Raw genomic sequence first — 22453 nt, forward strand, 5'->3', positions numbered from 1 at the left:
TGATTAAAGTGAGTAAACATTCTTTTTTTTCTTTTTAGTAAATGGAGAAGTTAAAGAGAAATTTTGTTGGAAACAATTATTGATGGTGCTTAAATGGAGAAGTATAATGACACATGGTGGATATAGAAATTTTATGCGTGATTTAGAAATTAATATACGAAAGGAAAAGCTTCATAATTTTTTGACTATAATGATTCTACTATTGTAGTACTCTTAATATCATTTTTTTTCTTTTTGCCTTTAGAATTATTTTGCGTGAACTGGGGGGTTATATGATGAGTGTTAGAGCTAACCAAGAAAAATATTATTATGCACTATAATTTTATTCAAACTAAAGAATCAAAATTATAAAGGACTTTTTTAAGTACACTAATTTATTTTTATGACCGTGCAAAGAGCGACAAATTCACTAGTTTAAAATAAGATTAAAACCATAAATAATACAAACTTAATTGATAGTTTATCCACACTGATTGAGCTATTGCTAACCATGTGGATAAAATCTACATCAATTATGTCTTTATAAGATCACTATAAATATTTAAAACAAAACGACAATTGTGATAGTTGAACTACTAGAGAACTATTGAATTGAAGAAGATTCATTTGCCCTAATAACACCAAAGGTGAATCATGGAGCCTTATTTAGTGTTGAATAGAAAGAGCTAGCTAGTCACGAAATTCAGATGCCCTAGCATTGGAGCCATACGAAAAGCTCGCCCTAGCCCCCCCATAAGGAGCCAAGGCACTTCCAAGGGTACGATATGGAAATGCAATACCATGCACCTTTTGTCATTTCCATTGCCTCTGCCATTTGTTGAAGTTGAAAAAAGTTTAGCTCTTCAATTGGAGCTTCCGACCAACGCTCCTCCCTCCAGGTTCTTTGTAAGTCTTTTCCGCGGCTTCTCTCCATTTCCAATATCCCCTCTTTGTCGATCAACTCTTCCATATTGACCTCACCAACATTAGCATTGGGTTGAGGGTTCTCTGCGAGGAACCTATCCATGATCAAATCCACAGAAGGGTGGCCAAATGAGTAAACTTTGTTTCCGGGGAAAAACCCACTAAGGCAACTTCAGCACCACGTAGTGTACAAAGTTCACTAGCCTTCTTGAAGAGGCCAATTCGTCGCTTGGAGAAACTCACTTGTAAGTTTCTCTCGTTTTGTATCTTCACCATGTCAATTTTTTTGCGACCGGTTACTCTTTCTTCCCATGGCAAAACTTATGATTTGAGATACTAAGAGAAGGTGATTTTGGGTCTCACCACTAAGAGTTTATTTATAGCTGTAAAATTATTTCATTGTTTGATTGGAAATGAATTCAAATAACGACGGAATCAAACATTTTTATGTTAATTCTGTGATGACCCAAAATGTCATCTTTAAATTTAATAAATAATTTTGTGTTCTAAGACCTCGAAAAGCACCATTTATCATTCCTCGACTTGCCTGCGCAGTCCGTAAAATTTTTCGGAAAGTTTTAATGTGAAAAATAGATTAAAATGGAAAATAGAGCTTTAAAATTCAACTAAGTTGACTTTGGTCAATATTTTGAGCAAACGGATCCGGATCAGTATTTTGAAAATTTCGGTAGCTCCGTATCATGATTTGGGACTTGGGCGTATGCCCGAAATTTAATTTGGAGGTCCCTATCTCAAGTTATGACCATTTAGCGAAACTAGCAATTTAAAGGCTAAATATTCCAAGTTTGACCACGGGTTGACTTTTTGATATCGGAGTCGGAATCCGATTCTGGAAATTTAAACAGCTCCATTATATCATTTATGACTTGTGTGCCAAATTTGAAGTTATTCCGGATTCATTTAATATGTTTTGGCACGAGATTTGCAAATTAAAAGTTTAAAACTCAAAGTTCCAATCGGGGTGTGAATTATAATTTCAATGTTGTTTGATGTGAGTTTAGACCCCGAGTCAGTCCGTATTATGTTACGGGACTTGTTGGTATATTCGAGCGGGGTCCCGAGTACCCCAAGAGTGAAACAGATTGAAATCGGAACAAGAATTGGAATTAAGCAAAAATCTAAAATTTGGGTTCTGGTATAATCGCACCTGCAGAATTTTGACCGCAAGTGCGAGCTCGCAGAAGCGAGACTTGGATCGCAGATGCGGCCTTCGCAGGTGCGGCTCTTGTGCGCTGATGCGGACGTCGCAGGTGCGATATTTTGTCCGCAGATGCGAAACATCGCCTGACAGCCCCTTTTCGCAGATGCGAGCTCGCATGTGCGAGCCCAGGCACCACAGATGCGAAAATGCTGGGCATAATACATAAAAATCAGGTCTTAGCTATTTTTACTCATTTTTGAGTTTTAAGTATCGGATTTGGGCGATTTCAAAGGGGATTTTCACGACTTTGAACTGGGTAAGTGTTCTTTATCATAAAGTGATTATATTTCACAAATCTATGTCTATATTCATCATTTATTTCGGATTTAGAGGGAAGAAATTTGAATTTTTGTAAAACTTTCCAAAAACGAAAAAATTAGATTTGAAGGTCCATTTGATATCGGAACTGGATAAATTTGGTATGGTTGAACTCATATCGGAATGGGTGTTCGGATTTCGCGAGTTTTTTCGGAATTTGAGACGTGGGTTCCACTGCCAAATATTTTAATAAATTTTGGATTTTTATCCGAAAAATTTGTAAATTCATATGGAATTAATTCCTATGATTAGTATTGAATATATCGAATTGTTTGTGAATAGATTTGAAGCTTTCGAGGACAAATTTAAAAGGAAAAGTTGTGGTTGAGTAATTGATTGGAATTTACAAAGCAAGGTAAGTGTCGGGGTTAACCTTGACTTGAGGGAATAGAATCCTTAAATTATTTTTTATGTGAATTGCATGTGAACGACGTATAGGCGAGGTGACGAGTGTCTGCACGTCATCAAATTAATTGTTTGCCTGCTTACTTGAAAAATCATAAATTATTTTAAATCATAAATTAATTATTATAATAATTGTTTCTCTCCTATTCTTTGTCAAATATTAATTCTTGAATTCCTGCATTAATTGTTACATGCTATTTGAATTATGTGTTTTAAATTGTTATTTGACATTTAGCATATTAAATATTAAACTCTCTAATAATTTTCATAATAAATTATTATTTGTCATTGTTTGGTTCATAAATAAATTATAATTTTTGTGTGCCTTGATAATTAATAATTTCTCATTGGACGTGGTATTTATTGGAGTAAGTTTTATTACATTTATGAGTTGTTTAAAATTATATTGGGGGAATGGGTTGCACGCCGCAACGGAAATGAAAGTATATATATATGGATTGCACGCCGCAGTAGACTTATTTAAAAGTCAATATTGGGGGATCGGATTGCACGCTGCAATAGACTTATTTAAAAGTCAATATTGGGGGATCGGATTGCACGTCGCAATAGAATTATTTAAAAGTCAATATATACTTGATTTGATTGAAATAAATATATGATAGACTTGATTAAAAGGAATATATTGGGAGAGCGGGTTGCACGGTGTAACAGAATTGAATGTGAATAAATTGTGAGAGCGGGTTGCACGCTGCAACAGAATTGGTTAAAATAATAATGGATTATGACTACTGAGTTGCCTTCAATTATTATAAATAAATTACCTGATTTATTCCTATTATTATTGTTGTTACTAATATTGCGTACAGGTTAATATAAGTGAACCGCCTTAGCCTCGTCACTACTTTATCGAGATTAGGCTCAACACTTACCAGTACATGGGGTCGGTTGTACTGAGACTACACTCTGCACTTCTTGTGCAGATTTTGGAGTTGGTCCCAGCGGCGTACCATAGTTTTGTCGGATTTCAGCTACTCGGAGGAGACTTGAGGTTTAACTGCATGGCGTCCGCAGTTTTGAAGTCCCCGTCTATTGTACTATAGCTGTGTGTTTATTTTCAGACAGCTTTATATTATTCAGACCTTTTTTTGTATTTATTCTAGAAGCTCGTGCATTTATGACACCAATTCTGGGATGGTATTTAGATATCGTTATTATTATGGATTATTTCAAAATTGCTTCCGCATTTGCTTCCTTATTATTAATAAACTTAAAATTATTTTAAAAATGGATAATGTTATTCTAACGTTGGCTTGCCTAGCAAGTGAAATGTTAGGCGCCATCACGGTCCGAAGGTGGGAATTTCGGGTCGTGACAAATTTGTTTTCTAGAAGGATTTGAAAGAAATCCGGGGCCCATTCTTTGTTCCATTTCTATAATAGTTAGTGCTAATCCTAAATGTTCATAATTAGACAATACATAATTTACCTGATTAGAATTATGTTATTGGATTGCATTTAGGCCACCAATTATTATTTTGTTTAGAAGTTATAGAAAAGTAATAAAAATAATGAGTGCCCTTTATGCGGGGGTGGGAAAAGTTTTGTTGCATGCCATTCTTTTATTGTATAAGTTTTAGTATGTTCATATATAAAAGATGGCAATTTATGAAGTAAAGTTTTCCCCCCTATAGTGCTCGTGCATTCTAAGTTTTTTATATGGATATCTTCTTATGTTCTTATTTTGTCTTGCTAGGTAAAAGGCATTCCATTATAAGCTTTAAATATGTTAAAATATTTATTCTTTGTCATATAGTATAATTGTTTTCGAGAAATTTAATATAAAATCTTAAGATAATTAGAGAGTAATTTAGAGCCATTACAAACTCGTAAATCCTAGTAATACGTATGGCAAGTGAAAGAAATTTGTACGACAAAACCCTAAAATCTACGCATAATTTATCAAATAACATTAATCTTTTTAAACCTCATAAAACGCCCTTCTAAACCTAACGTGATAAATAGCAAATACAAGAATAATAACTACGTTCTTAAACAAGTCGTGGTTGGTTATACATGAATTATTACTGACCATATTTCTCCATTTAAGCTCATTTCGGGCCAACATATGTTATACTACAAAATAAAAAAATTAAAACTAAAAATAATAACTACTCGATGGTTCTTTATATTTTCTGCTGAAGTATAAATCTGACGTGAGACAATATATATCTCTTAAATATTCGAGCAAAATCCTGTCAAATTAAACAAGATGGCCCTTTTATCAAGAGAGTTCTTGACTTACGCAATCAACACTATATTTGAAAGCTTTAACATAAAAAACTTCAACACGTAAAATGCAACATGCACACAAAGATTTACACATCAAAAAGTATGTATTTATTGTATTCTCATTAACCACAACACAAACTATGTTGTAATATTGCTTCAAGCTGTGATGCACGTTCGTTCATAATTCATGTTGTGAACTATTTTCTTTGATTTCCAAAAAGCACAAAACTTTTGGAAAGATATTACGGTCTTTAACTCTAAAACTCCTATGACTGCCCCTATTGTTTTTTCTTTAAACTCTTGGAACACAACTTGAAATTAACATCAAGAATCAGGAATACAGTGACTACCTTTCTTGGGTCGATACTCGATATAACCCTTTCTGCCTATGGCATATTTAGTTTGCCGGGAGTGCTAATGTCTTTAATCATAAAGAATGAAAAGGCTAAAGTTTCAAACACAATTTCTAAGTCTGCGGAATTTGCCTTAATTTCTAAGCCTAGTACCCTCACGTTAGATGGGAACCATGCATCCTTAAGAGATTATTACAAGCTCAATACGAATGGCTCTCCACTAGGCAACCCGGAATAGGGGGATATGGGGGAGTTATCAGAAATAGCTGGGGCGACTGGTGTTTCATGAAAGGTATCCCAAACAATACTAACACTCTAGCTGATTTATCAAGAAAGTGTGAATTTTGCAACACATATTTTTGTTGCCATATATCGAATACTGTTGCGAAAAGTATTTTTGGCAACAAAAGTTATTGCATGACGTTGCAATAAATGCTGCCAGAAGTTGACTTAACGCAACAAGAAATGTTGTTGTCATAAAATATATATTTTGGTTATACAATTGTGGCTTATAAAAATATTTAGCAACAAAATTTATTGTTGCGATAAATTATTATTAATTTTGCGACAATATTACTTGTGGCAAAAAATTAGCAGAAGGGTAGTTAATAATTTGTTATAAAGGCTTTTAGCAACAAGTATTGTTGTGGATACAAATTACTTTTTGCCAACAATATTATATTTTGTGTTGTACAACTAGCAAGAATAAATGTGTAGTTGCTACATACATAATTCACATTTTCTTTTAAAATATCAAAAATTTATATATAAATTAATATATGATATATATTTGCAAAGGTCAATACAACTGATGCACTAAGTATTTACGTACTTTCAAAAACTAAATACTACTAAACCACATGTTTTTACTTACTAAAAAAAACAAGAGCATCTACAAGGTCATAATTTCTAATCTAATAACAATCCAAAAAGCAAATCTTCTTTTACTAGTGTTACGACCCAAAATCCACTATAGCTCGTGATGATGCCTAACGCCACCGTCAGGCAAGCCAACGGTGATTGATCAATTTAATTACTCATTTTATTACTTTAGAAATCATAAATTTTAATAAGAAAGGAAATTTACACTTTTAAATCCACGGGAACGTACAAAATTTGTAGTTTATAAGAAAAATGAAAGGAGATGATAATATACAGAACCGTAAGCATCAACTAGTATATCCCAAAATCCGGTGTCGCAAGTGCATGAGCATTTACTAGGGAGTACAATAATAATACAACATCTGTCTAGGATGTAAATGAGACAGGATAAAATAAATAGTACGATGGAGACTCCGTGGACTGCGATGCGTAGCTTGGAATGTAGATCACATAAAGTCTCCTCAACCGCTGCGCCTACGCGCCAAGATGATCACCAAATGAACCTGTCAGATCCTGCACAATTAGTGTAAAAGTGAAGCATGAGTACGTAAATCAATACGTACCCAATATCTTGCCTAACCCCGGAGAAGTAGTGACGAGGGGTCGACATCGATACTTACTAGAGGTCCAACAAAGCAATATAATAAAATAATAAGCAGATGTGAAGCACACAACCATAATGGTGTAAATCTGTAAGTTACCTAATCTTTCAAATATTTCTTTTAATGTATGAATTTCTCAGTCTTGTATTCTACCTCATCCGCTTAGATGTATTAAGTACCAGTAACAAACGGATAAAAAGTACCATGCAAAATGCCGGGCATCAGTGGAAGGATAATCTCGTGAATGTTCGGACTACCAGCGATACAACGCACGATTATGTCGAGGTCGTTCGGCCCGATCCAGAATAATGGGTACACTGCCGAGGGTCGAGCGACACGAACCATAGATGCATTTATTAAACTGATGAGTCATTCGGCCCGCTCCACAAGAAAGGAAGGAAGTTATCGAATTACGAGACACGTACTTACAATACAGTACATGAGCACAAAGTGAATATAATCTTTACCGTTTCTCAAATAACTAGCCAACAACTCAAGTTGATAAGGTTTGGTCTAGTATACATATATTTATTTCCAAATCAATTTTAATTATAAGTTCAAATAATTAAGCCACCAGAACATGAAACGAACCTACTCGAGGCCTTCGGGACCCCATCCAAACATACCAACACAACCCAAAACATGAAACGAACCTGCTCGAGGTCTCAAAGCGCACCAAACAACATCAAAACTACGAATCGACGATCAAAATCCTTCTTTAAACTTCCAAACTTCGACGAATGCATCCAAATCATATCAAAATATTTCGGAATTACTCCAAGCATTACGTACAAGCCATAAATCATGGCACGAACCTATTCCAAGGCTCGGAACCACAGACTGACATCGATAACACCAAAATCTACTTCAAACCAAACTTATGAAATTCTTAAACCTTCAAAATGCCAACCTTCCATAATAAGCATTGAAATGCTTCCGGACCACCTGATACTCAACCCGAACATACGCCCAAGTTCGAAATCATCATACGAACCTTCAAATTCCGATTCTAAGGTTGTTTACTCAAAAGTCAAACCTTAGTGAATTCATCTAACTTAAAGCTTTCGTAATTAGAATTTTCCATCCGAATCAACTCTGAACTTCCCGAAATTCGATTCCGACCAGACGTAGAAGTCGTAATACATAAAGTGAAGCTACTCAAGGCCTCAAACCGTCGAACGACGCACTAGAGCTCAAAATAACTGGTCGGGTCGTTACATTCTCCCCCATTTAAAACATACGTTCGTCCTCGAACGTGCCAAGGACTGCTCCAGAGTTGTCTAAAATCACTATTCAATACCTCGTGCACCTACCTGTGCCACCACAACCCAGTTGAGCACATTAGCTCGAGCCAGACCGAATATTCTCCCTTCTATTTGGTCAATAAGCCTTAGAACCAAATTTCAACCTCCAAATTTCTCTACAAGACCTGATTCCAACATACGAACACTGTATCGATCACTACACACTGTACCAAAACATGATAATGCATCCATGCTGACATCACATAACATAACCCATTTGCCCAAGGCAACCTCCTCCAAGCACAACAATTGCAATTTCACTGATCCGGCCCAAAGCCCATAGTATTCCTCATAACATATATAAGCCATGTTCCAAATCTTGCACTACTTCCAAGACGGAAGAGATGTGTAGAAACTCATAACCACCTGCCAAATCAACATATCATGGAGTCTTTCCTCCTGACAAGGATCATTACCTCATTCTGAATTGAATAACAATATTTTCTCTTTAATATACCATACATAAATACGATAGAAATGACCTCAGGTCCAATAACCTCGTCTCACCCAGTACAAGCTGCTAGGGCAATAAGCCACCTCACACATTGTCTAAAATTCAATACATCACCATCTAAGCGCCAACAAGCTACAACTCAAATATGACACATAAGGAAGAACAAACTCTGGAAAAGAACTACCTAGCCCGCGTAACGAATAAAACAACCAAAAAGATGCTATGAAACTTTCTTAGTGAATGAGAAAGAAAATGCAAAAGAATAGATATAGGGAACCGTACTCAACATCTCATTGTTGCGGCATGCAACCCGATCCACACATGATACCGTTGTGGCGTGCAACCCGATCCAAACAACATAATACCATTATGGCATGCAACCCGATCCAATCAACATACCCATGGCGGCGTGCCACCCGATCCACACATAATAGTAAATAAGGGAATACCCATCAAGCCATAATACTCATACCTATGAAATACCCGAATATCGACCACAAGCACGCCAAGTGCAAAAATACAACCCCGAGGAGATGGATAGCGCGATACGCTACAACACCCAAGTACGACTAAGGTGCAATAAATGACATGCATCTCGAGAGCCATCCTTCTCACATAATACCACAAGCTACACGGGATCATAACACAAGTGCAAATAATCAAGTCGTCTCACAACCCGCATGGCACAATAGAGTTTTTACATGGAACAATTGACGACGAGAATACATCCAATGCCCGAAGGCTCCTCTGTAAGCAATGATATGCCGAATAAACACATCTGACATGATGTAGAGCACACATTCACATTAGGCCACCAACAGACCTCAAGCCGTTTCTGATCATACCATACTGGGATAATAACCTTTCAAGGGTTCACAATAACCCTATCTATGACACATAAGAACAACCATCAAATCCGGAACAAACTCACACAGTCCACAACGCACGGAATAGAACGCCTTTCAGGCATAAACTCTCACATTAGTGCTAGTACCAGAATCTCCATACTTGGTTCCAATTATAACCATCAAGTGGCTAACATGCCACGCTTATATAATTCCCCCATGAGGTACGTCGCCACAACTTTTCGCACCAAGTAGCAAAGTCTACACCCCCATACCACCAACCGTATTAATTCAGTAAAGCAATCAAGAATCTGCAAATCAATACACAAAGCCTTCTACACAGAATGCCGTTATCAGGTGACACTAAAGAAAATGCCAGCTTACTCTGAACATCTGAATTCTCGCCTGATCATCCGAGCTCATGACATTCCTATCAACACCGAACCACAACCTGATCCTCTACTTTCAATTCCCATGCCGCTCATTGTACCTATAATGCCGTTACGCGAGAGTACAAGAATTCATCATAACCCCTGAGCTACTAGTAGAATAAGCACTCCATTGGCTAGGAACCTTTCACTTAACTCATTTAAGAAGAACCATTGCAACACGCAACTGTATCCCCAACCACAGAAAATACAAACCTCAAGTCGTGGCCTAAATTGTCATAACTCTTTCGGGATCCATTTACACATAACAAGGCCACTATAATCAAATACCTCCAAATCAATCAAATTACGGTGGCTGTCAAGCCCGCACGTACAACCACGAATCACCCGCATAGCTTACATACCGAAAGAACCGATCATTCCCACAATTATGCTGATTCAAACCATTACTAACCGACCAAACTTTCTCCAATTTACTCTTGACCCGACTTAGAAATAATAATAGCTCCATTCAAAAACATAACGAAATCGATCAACACTCATCCCGAGTTACCCAAATCATGAGACCACATCGTCTTAATACCTACCGCAAAAACTCGATCCTTAACCACACAATGGACCCAAAATCCTTAGACACAACACTTACATACTTGAACCCATTAGAACCACTATTGAGAGTCACCCACTCTTTCCCGGTCTCGAGCATGACCAAACTCCAACGCTCTGCTAGCACATGAACACCCTATCAAAGAAGCAACCGACTGAATTCTCTTCCTTGTACATCACTTCCACAAGAAGCATAAACTCTGAGTCTTCCCAAAACTGTACATGAATCGATAAGGTGAAGTATAACACACATTCATCAAGTTCTTCAGTCGAATTACGCCTGATGTTTTTGTTAACCCACCAATGCACCGATAACCAGAAACCGCACAAGCAGACAACCACACGATCCAATCGTAGACGGTGGGCTCCCCCACTTAGCTTTAAGCTACAATTACATAAATCTAGAACCCAAAAAGATTCCTCCTTCTCAATCACCATGATCTCTCACCTTTAACCCGCCAAATTTCTAGAAATCTTTTGTTAAGCTTTTTATAAAACATTTCGAATTATCAGCCACAATCGCACACTCGATCTCCTGTTAGGTAATAAGTAGAATTCTTCGTAGAAACTTCATCAACAACACGCAACAACTAACCCACTCACAAGAGATAACCCATATGCGGAATTTCATGCCGACATCTTCCAACGATACTGCACTGGTACAACCACCACGAATTCAGTAAACTCTCCTGAGCCTATACTCGTCCACCAGTGGTAAAAGTTTGTTCATTCCCTATTGCCATCGACTGAAAGTCCGACAATACGCTCCAAACTCGAAGTCACATTGCATCAAAAAACGATAATAAAGTTTTCACACCCCTCTTCATTTTAAGCAAACTCCCCTTTGCCATATTCAATCTTCCTCAGTGCAGTAGTCTCCATCTCAAATAAAAATCCGTGGACCTTGTCACCTCCCACCATGATTCCCTGTTCGTTCTAGACTTTTCTCAAGGCACGTGGTTATCCTACCACAGAATCCATAAGCTAATATGCCACTCTCACTTCGGTTAAACCATTTTCTTCAAGTAACTTCTCGACCTTTGGTTCTCATACTTAACCTGCTAGTAATTCAACCACTGCGAGACACCTCCCACCATGTCCTTCCTCATACTTCGCTGCCAAATATTGCCGCAAATCAAATCTATACCTGTAGCACCTGAACTAATAAATTGCTACCAACTCTAAACCTCCTAAAAGATCATCTTTCTCGAGCCATCAACATTAGAAACACCAATTTGATTACGAAACCGCTACACTTCGTTATCTCTGATAATCGCTTCTTAGGCACCAGTCCACAACACACTACCCCGAAGGCAAATCGAAGAAGACCATGACACCGGCGAACCTTAATGTGTTCAAATACGGATGATGACACCACATCGCAAATGACAATTCCACCACGCTCAAAATATCAGGTCTCGCTACTCCATCAACCAAAGCCTGAACATCCATAGATCGATTGTCTCTCCCCCCACTGGAATTAAATGCCGAACCCTTAAACCATGCACTGAGAAATCCTCCTTTCGAGTCATTCACTGCCTCGACACATAGACAAACATCCTACTATTACACCAACACAGTAGGATAATAATGTAGAACATCATAACAATCTATACGTAGCCTCAAAACCATAGGCAATACTGATATAGGGCATGAAACTGCATAACCCCCTTCCACAAGACGACGATAATAACTCGCTTGAGTACGCAGGGAAAAATACCCTGCACCACATTTGCAGTACAACTATAACTCCTCAATGCCCAATTGATAACAAGTGCTCCACGTCGCATAAGATTGAGTAGGAAGGAAATAAAGGCATAAGCGTCAAAGGAATCAAACCACACGATGAGGAATCAAGAAGGGAAGTGCTCCTACAACCCTGTAGCCTCTAGAAGATAAGTACAGACATCTCCGTATCGATCCGCAAGACTCTACTAGACTTGTTCATGACTTGTGAGACCCAAGTGAACCTAGAGCTTTGATACCAAGCTGTCATGACCCAAAATCCACTATAGGCCGTGATGGTGCCTAACGCCGCCATCAGGCAAGCCAACAGTGATTGATCAATTTAATTACTCAATTTAATTACACTTTTAAATCCACGGGAATGTACAAAATTTATAGTTTATAAGAAAAATAAAAGGTAATGATAATATACAGAACCGTAAGTATCAACTAGTATATCCCAAAACCCGGTATCACAAGTGCACGAGCATTTACTAGTGAGTACAATAATAATACGATATCTGTCTAGGACGTAAATGAGACAGGATAAAATAAATAGTACGATGGAGCCTCTGTGGACTGTGATGCATAGCCTGGAATGCAGCTCACATAAAGTCTCCTCAACAGTTGCGCCTACGCGCTAAGATGATCACCAAATGAACCTGTCAGATCCTTCACATTTAATGCGGAAGTGCAATATGAGTACGTAAATCAACGCGTACCTACTAACTATCTAGCCTAACCCTAGAGAAGTAATGACGAGGGGTCGACATCGACACTTACTAGAGGTTCAACAGAGCAATATAATAAAACAATAAGGAGATGTGAAGAGCACAACCATAATAGGGTAGATCTGTAAGTTACCTAATCTTCCAAATATTTCTTTTAATGTATGAATTTCTCAGTCTTGTATTCTACCTCATCCTTGCAGATGTATCAAGTACCAGTAACAAATGAATAAAAATTACCATGTAAAATTCCAGGCATTAGTGGAAGGTTAATCTCGTGAATGTTCGGACTACCAGCGATACAACGCACGATTATGCCGAGGTCGTTTGGCCCGATTCAGAATAATGTGTACACTGCTGAGGGTCGAGCGACACGAACCATATATGCATCTATTATACTGCCAAGGCATTCGTCCCGCTCCACAAGAAAGGAAAGAAGTTATCAAATTACGAGACACGTACTTACAATACAGTACATGAGCACAAAGTGAATATAATCTTTACCGTTTCTCAAATAACTAGCCAACAACTCAGGATGATAAGGCTCGGCCTAGTATAAATATATTTATTTCTAAATCAATTTCAATTATAAGTTCAAATAATTAAGCCAGCAGAATAAGTTCAAATAATTCAAATATTACATGATAAGGTCCTAAGTCTATCCGGACATAAACATTCTTTAGCTACGTACGTACACTTGCCACCTCGTGCGTACGTAGCACCCACAACTAGTATCACATAGCAATTACATCACCTAGGGGTTGTTTATCCCTCACAAGGTTAGACAGGAGACTTACCTCGCTCCGAAGTTCCATAACCCTCCCACGCCACTTTAATACCTCAAACCGATGCTTGTCGCTCCAAAACTAGTCAAACAATGTGCAAACCTATAAACATATACTCTAATACTCATAATAAATCAATTCATAAGAATTCCAACCTCCACTCGAAAAGTCTATAAAGTCAACCCTCGGGCTCACGTGCCCGAATTCCAAAAAGTTTCGAAGATAATCATTACCCATATCACCACGAACTCAAATATATAATTGATTCCTAATTCTATGTCTAATTTCGTGGTAAAAGTCCAAAATACCAATTTCTAGGTCTCTTTCAAAATCTCACAATTTCTACTAGTTTTCATGTTTAAATCCTTGTATAATCCATGTATTTAACTTGTAATTGGAGGAAATCACTTACCTTGAGTTGCTCGATGAATACCCCCTCAAAATAGCTCTCCAAATTCGGCCATCCATGTGGAAAATAAGAGAAATCAGAGGTAAGTCTCGATTGAAAGAACCCTTCTACCTAGCGATAATCTCGCATCCGCGGCCAAAATGACGCACCTGCGGCATTGCTTTTGTGACCACTCCTCCGCTTCAGTGGAAAATCACCCAAACAAGATGCTTCACACCTGCGGAAACATCCCCCGCTTCTGCGACATTGCATGTGCGAGCCTCTGCATTCTCCCATTTCTGCACCCAACCTTTCACTTCTGCGCTTGCGCAGATGCGACCAAAGCTCCGCACCTGCGGCCCTTCCCCTGTTGGCCTTCTCCGCTTCTGCGATGACCTCCCTCATACATGCGTGTCCTCACCTACGACCAAACCACTGTAGGTGCGATGATACAAGACTTCAGCAGTTTTCGGCATTTCCTCGAATCAGAATTTCAATCCGATTTCAATCCGTTTCAAACCCGAGGCCCCCGAGACCCCATCAAAACATACCAACACATCCAAAAACATGAAACGAACCTTCTCAAGGCCTCAAATCGCACCAAACAACAATAAAAATACGAATCGACGATCAAAATCCTTCTTTAAACTTCCAAACTTTGACGAACGCGTCTGAGTCATATCAAAATATTCCGGAATGACACCAAACTTTATGTACAAGCCACAAATCACGACACGAACCTATTCCAAGGCTCGAAACCTCAAACGGACATTGATAACAACAAAATCCTCTTAAAACCAAACTTATGAAATTCTTAAACCTTCAAAATGCCAACCTTCTATAATAAGCGCTGAAATGCTTCCGGACCACTCGATACTTAACCCGAACATACGCCAAGGTCCGAAATCATCATACAAACCTATTAGAATCTTCAAATCCCAATTCCGAGGTCGTTTTCTCAAAAGTCAAACCTTAGTCAATTCATCCAACTTAAGGCTTCTAAAATTAGAATTTTCCATCCGAATCAACTCTGAACTTCCCGAAATTTGATTTCGACCACACGTACAAGTCGTAATACATGAACTGAAACTACTCAAGGCCTCAAACCGCCGAATGACGCGCTAGAGCTCAAAACGACCAGTCGAGTCGTTACAAATAGCTTGAGCATTAGATGAACCATATTGTAAGGTATGCTGGTTTACTCATGCTCATCCTATAAAAGAAGATAAATTATAATTATATTTTTTATAAAAGAAAACTATAAAGTACACAAGTACAGATCAAAAGAGAAAATTTTGGGCACCAATGAATGATATAAAATGATTCTTATAACCAAGTTAAAGCTAAGAAATCATCAAATACGAACCTGCACCATGTAAGATAAAGGAAGAGAGTTGATTACCTACTATAGATTTTGCATAGCGCCACAAAATCACATTATATCTGCATTCTTTATTAACTTTTAATTTTTCTCTCCAAAGTATAAGATATTCTTTTATTGTTTCTCATAGAGAACACCAGCATTTATGTACCAAAGGATAACATTTCAACCTCAAGGAATAGGATTTAAGTTTAAATTATGAACAAATATTTCCTAATAAAACATGAGTATTCCCTTATATCAATCACAGTACCATTAACGTGAATAAGCTGAAAAGTTGAAATGGGAATAATCCACTATATCAATTGTGGATTCAGTTTAATGTACAAAAGCTTAAATTAATTGGCAATCTTTGTGGAAATTTTTGACAAATTAATAGGGGAGAAGAACATATACAGATCCCTAGTAAAGGTTGAACCTTTACGAGTTAAAGTTGTGTTGGATCTAAGAGTCACTTAGAAAAGGTTGGACTTTTATTGTTCTTTCACATTAAATATTATTCAAATAAATATTTTAGTATTATACAAATATTTTAAAAAGGCCTTCTTTATTTTTGTCATGCCCCAAACCTGGGGGCGAAACCGGCACCCGATGCCTCACTTAACCTAGTGTACCAACTTGTAACTGAGGGACTCTGAACATACAATGTCATACATTGGCCATAGGGCCACATTGCAAGACAATTTGTGAAACAAAATATAAAATTGAACGGATACTAGCTCTGACTAAACATCAATATAAAGTTGGGTCGACAAGGCCGTCATAACTACTACAACTTACAAACCAACAAAATATATATACAAGGCCTACAAGCCCAACATAATGCACTAACTGACAGGATATGTCTTCAAGCCTCTACTGATGGATGTACTGTGGTCAGAATAGGGCCCCGACCTACCCATAATATATATACATATATACATAATATGTACTCAAAACCCTAGACTCGGCAACTCCGAAGGACGTGGAGCTTACCGATCAAGCTGATTACGGACAACACCTACGGAGGAGGTTTACCAGACTATCTATCCGAACCTGCATGCATGAAATGCAGTGTCCCCAGGAATGGGATGTCAGTACGAAATAATGTACCAAGTATGTATGGCAATAGAATAACTGAAAGTTGAAACTAAACTGATAATATAATAACTGAAAGTAACTGGGAGTCAAAGATGATCTGGAGATATACTTACGTGCTGATACCCACTCAACTCTGTCAATATAGTAGGTAAAATAGTTGTCCGGCCCTATAAGGCTCGAAACGTGTAACTGCTCGGCCATAGTAGGCTCTCTCATAGGCGCTCAGCCATACTAGGATCTGTATCTCGGCCATTCTAGGCTCATTCATAGGCGCTCGACCACAGTAGGCTCGGTATTTAGCTTACCATCAGATCAGAGGTTTCTCAATAGGGGCCTGCCCATCGATTAGAGCTCGATAGTGGTGAAAATACTGTAATATTGTATATATATATATATAGACCATCTGCTCTCTTGGAAGAAGACAATACTTAACTGAATATAAAGTCCCAATAAGGGAGAATACTGTAACTTATAAGACTAGGATAATGTACATAAGTTCAGGAATATGAACTTCTCTTTATGCCTCGTTATCAAACTCATATAGTTACGGGATCATGCCAAAATGAAGGGAAGGTTTAGCCTTAACATACCTTATCACAATCATTCCAATCACCAAGTTTAACTTGCCTCTTTGCACTTCAATCTACATCAACGATAATAATACTATCATTAAGTTACGAAAGATATAACTATCGCACAACGAACGACAAGCTTATTTTGTATTAAAACGGGCAACATCTCCCCTATAATCCTTACTACCTCCAAATTCAAGATAACACCAAAAAACACAAGAACACAATAATAACAACATATATGCATTATTTTCCAACCTTATATACACCATAAAATACTACAAAACTACCCAAAATACCCCAATCTCTTCATACGCAAAACGACCACCGTAGTAGTGTCAAACAGCCCAAAAATGTTATGACAAACGACCAGCCCACCACCCTATATTTATGTGGTGTTTCTCCATACCCTTTCTCCTCAAAAACGCCATAAAATAGTAGCAAAATATGCAGTCCAACACAACACGAAACAATCCACAAAAAAGTCCGCTACAAGTGAATAACTTGAACTCACGGCTTCCGATAACCGTCCCGTGAGTTCTTACAATTATGGAATGACTTTCCATACATCTCCAACAGAAAAAAATGGATGAAATAGGGCAGTAAACTTCCCTTATTTATTGAATAACTCAGCTCCTATCTTGGTTCTTCAAACTCTAGGTTTTTCCTCCAACTAGAACATGAAAAGGAGAGAAATTCAATTATGGTTTGTGTGTAATTTGTTAGGAGGATTTTTGCAGGGGTTTAGGTCTGGTTATTATGCCCTATTATTAGTGTAATATATGAAGGAAATAGGCCTTTAAAATGTCTCTTTCGACGACCCGAAATAGCCCATTTTAGGACATATATAATACTCTCATTAAGCAAGTAGGTGACACACCTACTTGTCACCTAGCAGTCTGCGCAGTCTCACGAAAACACATATATCTCTCTACTCCAATGTCGTATTGACAAAGAATATAATGAGTTAGAAAATAGACTCATAGATATTCAATTTTATGGGTGGACACCCCCTAACTTTAAGTATATTGGGAGAAAAGCGCAGTTACATTTGACCCAAATTTCAGTAAAACTTATGAACGTAACTTGTGATGACTTTTATCGACTTTTGTTACACAACTCGCTTGACCTCAAAACATAACACATGACTATCATAAGGCTAAAATAAATTATAACATAAACCACTTATCATTTTAAGAACCCTAATCTTACCCCAAAGGTACGAGTTATAACATTTTCAACTTGTCGACTTTCGACGAAACATTTTTTTCTTCAATTCCTTAGCTTCTGAACCTTCCAGCCCTTTTTTATTTGTTGATAATGATCTTTAATATTGTAACTTCCGAGGTAGCATGATAACTTACTTTATATACTTCCAAATATAATCTCATTTTTTGGTCTTACATTAGTTTGCTTACGACACACTTTTACGTACGAAAATATGGGGTGTAACATCATCCCCCCCCCTCCCCCGAGGAACATTCGTTCTCGAATATTAACTCTTAGAGACTTGGGAAAAATTTGCCAGAGTCTCCTCTGTACACTAGACCAAAACCAACATGCACACAGATAGAAAACATACTATACATGCCACACATGGCCTCACACAATCGTCAATCATAAATACTAAAAGTTAAAAATAAGAGCTTACCTGATGATCTACTAGCCTAAATAGATCTATGCTGAAGTATCCCATCTCGAGTCATATCTTTAGTTTGAAATAGGTGGGGATATTTAGACTTCAGTTCATCCTCCACTTCACACATCATCTCTTCCACATTCTTGCTTCTCTATAAAACTTTCACTAAGGCTACCTCTTTATTTCGTAGCTTGCGGATTTCTCGGTCTAGGATGGCAACTAGAACTTCCTCGTACGATAAGTCCTCAGTGATATGCGCATCATCAACGGGCACCACTTGGGTAGGATCTCCAATGCACTTTCATAGCATAGATACGTGAAAAACCAGATGCACAGAATCCAATTCCAAGGGCAGGTCTAACTCATATGCTACTCGGCCCACTCTTCAAATAATCCTATAAGGCCCAATATACCATGGGCTAAGCTTGCCTTTCTTGCCAAAACTCATCACTCCCTTCATAGGCGATACCTTTAAGAACACCCAATCATCATCCCTGAGCTCTAAGTCTAGTCACCGCACATCAGAATATGACTTTTGAAGACTCTAGGCTGTCAACAGTCGCTCCTGGATAAGCTTTACCTTCTCTATGGCCTGCTGAATCAAGTCTGGCCCTTGTATCCCAGATTTTCCAACATCTAACCACTCTATAAGAGATCTGCACTTATGCCCATACAAAGCCTCATACGAAGCCATCTGGATACTGGAGTGGTAACTGTTATTATATGCAAACTCGATAAGAGGTAGATGTTCATCCCAATTTCTTTTAAAATCCAACACACATGCTCGTAACATATCCTCGAGCATCTAAATTATGCGCTCGGCCTATCGACTATCACCCATATAGAATCTCTCTAGGTAGTTCTCTTTTCTCAACCTCAATATGTGCTAAGCTACCTATAGATCGGCGACTTAAGGCATCTGCTACATCATTAGTGTTCCTTGGATGGTAGAGAATGTTAACGTCATAATCTTTCAATAACTTTAGCCCCCTCTGTCGCAAATTCAACTCTTTTTGCTTGAAGATATATTGCAGGCTTTTATGATCTTTAAATACATCAACATGAACTCCATATAAGTAATGCCGCCATAACTTAAGTGCATGGACAACCGCAGCTAACTCGAGGTCGAGGGTTGGATAATTCCTCTCGTGCTTACTCAACTGCCTTGAAGCATACGCAATTACCTTCCCATGTTGCATCAGGACACATCCTAACCCGATACCTGAGGCATCATACTATACGACATAACCCTCTGGACCCTCTAGAAGTGTTAGAACTGGCATTGAGGTCAACCTGTTCTTAAGCTCTTGGAAACTCTGCTCGTAAGACTCCGTCCACTGAAACTTAGTTACTTTCTGCGTCAACTTCGTCAATGGTGCCGAAAGGGAAGAAAAACCCTCTACGAACCTCTGATAGTATCTTGCTAAGCCTAGAAAGCTACGAACCTCTGTCAGAGTGGTAGGTCTAGGCCAGGATTTCACGGCCTCAATCTTCTGAGTGTCTACCTTTATACCTTCATCGGATACAATATGCCCCAAGAATGCTACAGACTTCAACCAGAACTCATATTTAGAAAACTTAGCATACAACTTACGATCACAAAGGGTTTGGAGTATCACTCATAGGTAGTCCACATGCTCCTCCTCTGAACGTGAATAAACCAGAATATCATCAATAAATACTATCACAAACAAATCTAAAAATGGCCGGAATAGGCTATTCACCAAGTCCATAAATACGGTGGGTGTATTTGTCAACCCGAAGGACATGACAAGGAACTCGAAGTGGCCATATTGGGTCCTGAAGGCTGTCTTCAGAATATCTTTCTCTCGAATGCTGACCTGGTGGTACCATGACCTCAAATCTATCTTTGAAAAGCCTCTAGCCCCTTGCAACTGATCAAACAAGTCATCAATCCTTGTAAGTGGATACTTATTCTTAATAGTTACCTTGTTCAACTACCTATAATCGATACACATCCTCAGTGAGCCGTCTTTATTCCACACAAACAGTACTAGTGCACCCCAAGGTGAGGTACTGGGCCTAATGAAACCTTTCTCCAGCAAATCTTTTAACTGCTCCTTCAACTCCTTCAATTCGGCAGGTGCCATACTATATGGAGGGATAGATATTGGTTGAGTTCTCGGAAGCAAATCGATGCTAAACTCCATGTCTCGCTCTCGAGGAATACGTGGAAGTTCATCTGGAAATACATCCCGTACTCCTTTACTATTGGAATAGACTGAAGTGTAGGTATCTCAGCATCTGCATCTTTAACTCGCATAATATGATAAATTCACCCTTTTGCGATCATTTTCCTCGCCTTCAGATAGGAAATAAACCTACCTCTGGGTGTCTCTGTATTACCTACCTATTCAAGGACTGGCTCACCCAGAAAATGAAATCTGGCTACGTTTGCTCGGCAATCAACTGTGGCATAGCAAGCTCCCAACCAGTCCATGCCCGTGATAGAATTAAAATCTATCATCTCTAGCTCAACTAGGTCGACTGAGGTCTGACGACTAAAAACTGTCACCGTACAACCTCGGTAAACCCGTCTAGAAATAATCGGTTCTCTGACCGGTGTAGATACAGCAAAAGGAACACTTAGTATTTCAGGCACTATACAAAACTTCCCTGCGACAAATGGGGTAATATATGATAAATAGATCCTGGATCTATCAAGGCATAAGCATCGTGAGAGCAAATGGTCAATATACCTATCCAAACATCTGGTGAAGACTCTTGGTCCTGTCGACCCACTAAAGCATAGATACGGTTCTGATTACTACTTGAATTGGAACCTCTCCCTCGACCTCTACCAGCCAAAAAATGAGACTCGCGCCCTGAAGGATGCAGGGACAAAGATGATCCTGTTGCTGAACTCGTTGGTTGTGCCATACCCCTAGAATCTCTATTTGGAAAATCTTGCATCATATGCCCAGGACGCCCACATGTATAACAAGCATCAGAACCTTCTCGGCATTGGCCCAAGTTTCCTCTACCATAGATGTCACACCCCAGCGGGAGTGACTATATCTACCCTTAACCTTGTTGTCGCTGTAAACCCGACACCCGTGAGCTCTCACCTCGTCCTAACTTAGTATAGCAGTCATACCTGTAACCCTGTAACTGAGGCGCTGGAGGCCTAGGTGGCCGTAAAAAGTACTGGGGCCTATAACTACCTTGATACTGCTCTTGAGACCTAAAAAATCTCATTCTCTTACGCTTTCCTTGCTCACTCTTCGCTGTACCCTGCTGCCAACGCCTGTCCCTTTCTATATTCTTGGTGAATGCCTGAATCCAAGAGATATCCATACTATCCTGCAATGCAGCGGTGGCACATGCCTCGGTCAACTCTGGGGCCAACCCTGCTATAAACCTGTGGATCCTGTCTCGCATAGTAGCAACTATGGATGGAGCATATCTGGCCAATGAGTCAAAACAGAGACTATACTCTCGAACGCTCATATTGCCCGCTTGAGGGCTAGAAACTGATTGACTCGAGCCTGTCGGAGCTCATGTGGTAAGTACTAGTTAAGGAAGGCATTTGAAAAATTCTCCCAAATAGCTGGAGGTGCATCACATCCCTAAACCTCTCCCATCCCTCGTACCAAAGGATG

At 38.6% G+C, this 22453-nt stretch overlaps 1 pseudogene; it reads right to left on the reverse strand.

Annotated features, from left to right (window-relative positions):
• Positions 1–669: 669 nt before the first annotated feature.
• LOC142169561 (agamous-like MADS-box protein AGL62) lies at positions 670–22148 on the reverse strand (annotated as a pseudogene).
• Between the last annotated feature and the right edge of the window lie 305 nt (positions 22149–22453).

Source organism: Nicotiana tabacum, chromosome 15, assembly GCF_000715075.1.
Source record: "Nicotiana tabacum cultivar K326 chromosome 15, ASM71507v2, whole genome shotgun sequence".
Lineage (NCBI taxonomy): Eukaryota > Viridiplantae > Streptophyta > Magnoliopsida > Solanales > Solanaceae > Nicotiana > Nicotiana tabacum.